This window comes from Gossypium arboreum, chromosome 8 (genome assembly GCF_025698485.1).
Source record: "Gossypium arboreum isolate Shixiya-1 chromosome 8, ASM2569848v2, whole genome shotgun sequence".
Taxonomy (NCBI): Eukaryota; Viridiplantae; Streptophyta; class Magnoliopsida; order Malvales; family Malvaceae; genus Gossypium; species Gossypium arboreum.
Window position 1 is genome coordinate 37,963,636 of NC_069077.1, and position 3,648 is coordinate 37,967,283.

At 36.5% G+C, this 3,648-nt stretch overlaps 1 non-coding gene across 1 annotated transcript; it reads left to right on the forward strand.

The window, feature by feature from the left end:
- Nucleotides 1-867: 867 nt before the first annotated feature.
- On the forward strand, nucleotides 868-974 carry LOC128279851 (small nucleolar RNA R71). The gene has a single exon (XR_008270044.1). It is a non-coding gene; the product is annotated as a small nucleolar RNA R71 (small nucleolar RNA).
- Nucleotides 975-3,648: the final 2,674 nt, after the last annotated feature.

Here is a 3,648-nt window from a genome sequence, read left to right on the forward strand (position 1 = left end):
AGCCTCGTAGGCCTATATAAGGAACGTTATGCTTGTAAATGAAAAGTTTTAAATTTGGACGAAAATTTATGTCTCGATTTTGTATGTTTGAGTGAGTTTAAGTTCAGTAATGCCTTGAAACCTGTCCCGGCGTTGGATACTAGTAAGGGGTGTTACATATTGAATTGAAAGCATTTGCAATTTGCCCCACTTGATTCTCAAGAGCTCGGAGAGACACGGCCTGACTTTGAATTAGAACATCATTCTTGGCCATATATTCTTCCAGCAAGGCTTCAATAGATGATAATGATGAAACTGATGCTTGACCTTGCTAAACATTTTGCCTCAATAGAGTTTGAGTATAACTAGGTGGTGTATTGATGGCATTCTATCTTACCGTATTGGTGAAATTCCCTGCTACTTTATTATTCCAATTAAAGTTCAAATGTTGCTTCCACCCAGGATTATATGTGTTGGAATAAGTGTTATTGTTCCAGTTGAAATTACCTATGTAGCACACAAATGCTGGATTTGATGGGCATTCATCAAACACATGGTCTTCACCACAATAAACACATTATAGCGTGACTGATTTTATCTCTTGAACTGCAGTAGGGCTTTTCATTGTTTTAATCATATTAGCCATAAGAAGACACATGGGCTATCAATGAAGTGCTTACGTCCAGCTCCATAGTACCAACAACTCTCTTACCCGTCCTAACTCTTGTGGTATGATATTGATAATCATTGTTGGTAATCTTTTCGAAAATCTCATATGCTTCATTATAATATCTATCCAACAAAGTACCATTGGCCAAAGCATCAACTACCATCCTCGTATGTGCATTCAGCCAATTATAGAATATCTCCATTTGAGTCCAGTGTTGAAACTCGTGCATCAAACATTTCAGAATTAAGTCTTTAAATCGTTCCCAAGCTTCATATAGTTTTTCATCCTCTAATTGCCGAAAAGATGTGATGTCATTTCTAAGCTTGGCATTCATATTTGGGGGATTATACCATAGCAATAACCTCAGGCAAAGATCATTCCATGATGCTACTGTTCCCAAAGGTTAAGCATTCAGCCATGCTCTCACACAATCTATTAAATAATATGGAAACAATTTAAGTCGTAGAGCATCTTTAGGCACACCCTGTTGCCTAAACAAGTCACAAACCTCTAAAAAAATTGTAAATGTAATCTTAGACCTTCAGTGGGCAATCCACCAAACTATCTAACTATTTGCAACATCTGAAACATTACCGGTTTCAGGTCAAATTACTAAGCCTGTATTTGTGGTCTAACTATCCCTGGATTTAGGTCATCCAAAATTGGCACAATATTCTCTCAGATTGGTTTATCTCGGTCATCTATCACCCCACGAGCATGAAAATTAGTGCCTTGACCATTCAAGTTATCATTCATGCTAGGTATCACCCAACGAACAGGAGGATTAGAATATTGACCATTCGAATTATCATTGAGATAAGGATCATTCCAGTTCCTAGCCATTTTTCACAGTTCCTTTCGCCTTCTTCGTAAAGTGCTTTCAATATCTGGGTCAAAAGGATATTATTTGTTAGTAGGAATGCCTCTTCTCATGCCCTGATGGCAAACCTGTAAAAATTAAATTCAACTAAGTTAAATAAAACTAACAGAATTAAGTAAAATAACCAAATCAATTTACACCAAATTGTTGATCCCTAACAACGAAGCCAAAAACTTGTCGTATGTGAATATGATATGCGAATTGTGCAAGTATAAACATTGAATCAAGTAATAAAGTGATAAGTGAGATCGTTTCTATAGGGATTGCGTTAGGTATAAGAGTGGTGAAGTTATTATACTGATTAATGTTATGGCAAAGCTGAGTTAAGTACATAGTGGTAAATTAAATTAATAAAGGTGAGTGATCAACTATTTATGTAACACCCCTATCCCGTACCCGTCGCCGGACTAAAGTTAAAGGCGTTACCAGACATATCAGACCATTTAACATTCATTTTACAAACTTCATAGTATTAAATATCATATATCAATACAAATTCCTTTACATAGGTCATCGAGACGTTAAACATGCATTAGAAAGAGGTTGGGAGTAAACCGAGCTCATACAAAATTTTTTGAAACTTAAACAATTTTTCAAAGTTTCACAGGTCACACGCTCGTGTGAACAGGCCGTGTGCCTCGCACAGCTTTAGACACGACCGTGTGTCTAGGCTGTGTCAAAGCAGGGCATACATACTGACTTGTCCACATGGACACAAGACACGACCTTGTGTCAGGCCGTGTAAAAATTAGGGAGGCTACTACTATGACAGCCCAAAATTGACCCTAGACGGGATGTGGTTTCGGGACCACAAAACCGAGGCATAAAAATAATTTAAAATTTATTGTGATACCTATGATATGTGTTAAATTGTGTGTGACATTTTTGATGATTTGATTTAGTGTTATAAAGGTGAATTTCACTAGAAAGGACTTGTGTGAGAAAACTTAGAAATGAGATAGGCAAATGTTGAAGTGGCCTATTGATGCATACTAGGAAATGTTGTCCTTGCATGTCAAATTTCCCAAATTTGACTATAGTGGCTGACCAAGGTGGGTGTTGATGGGCAAAGGAAACATGCTCCCAACATGTTTGGTTAGTGAGTGATGTATGAAGCAATAAAATAATGTGCTAGCATTAAAGAAAATGTTGACAAAAAAAAGTGTGTGGATGCCCCATTGCCGTGACTAACCAAAGAAAGAAAAAAAGGGGAATTTGGTTATGCTTTGTTCTTCTTGCCGTGAACCAAAGGAAAGAATTGGAGAGCTTTTCATTAAGCAAATTCGCAACCCTTCTTCTAGTTGGAGGTAAGCTTTGAGATGTTGGCTTTAACTTCTTGAGTTTGTTGAGCTAATTGTCATAATGCATTTTGGTAATGTCATGAAAATCAAACTTTCATGGGGTTTGAACATCAAGCCGTGTATCAAGAGGTTAGGAGAAGGGATTGTTTCATGTTGTATTGAACAAGTTGAGATCGATATGAGGTTAAAATTTGTGAAAGTTTAGTTAGGAAATGTTTGGTACATTCGGCCATGAAGGTGAGGTTTTCAGCTATGGTGATTAATAATGGTGATAGTTGTTGTTCATACTAAATCTAGATGAACAAGGGTAGTTGCTTACATCTTAATAATTATGAGGTTCTTTCTTGAATCTACCTTAAACCCATGAAGCATTCGCCATGGTTGATAGTGAAGAGGTTGATATATTTTCTTTATGTTAAATGAATGAGTGTGGATGGGTGAAGCTTGAATTAGTTAAATGTTCATATAGGTTGTTTGGATGCTAATGCCGTATATGAGGATGTTGAACTTGATTAAACAATATTCGCCAGCATGATAGGTATGAAATATTAAGTAAATGAAAATGCTAAATTGTGCTTATATATGTATTCGCCAAGGAAGTGTGGTATGAAGCTTGGTAAGTTTGAGAGATGAATGACCAAATGAGCTATGGGTCATGTATGATTAAATTTTATGCATATTTGTGTGTGGCATTAGTAGCTAATAGCATTCGGCATTGTTTAACTAAAATTTGAAATGAATGCTTAAAAGTTAAATGGGTCGCCAAGTGACCGAATGTGTTAAAACAATATATGGTTGCCGTATGTGTGTGTTTGATT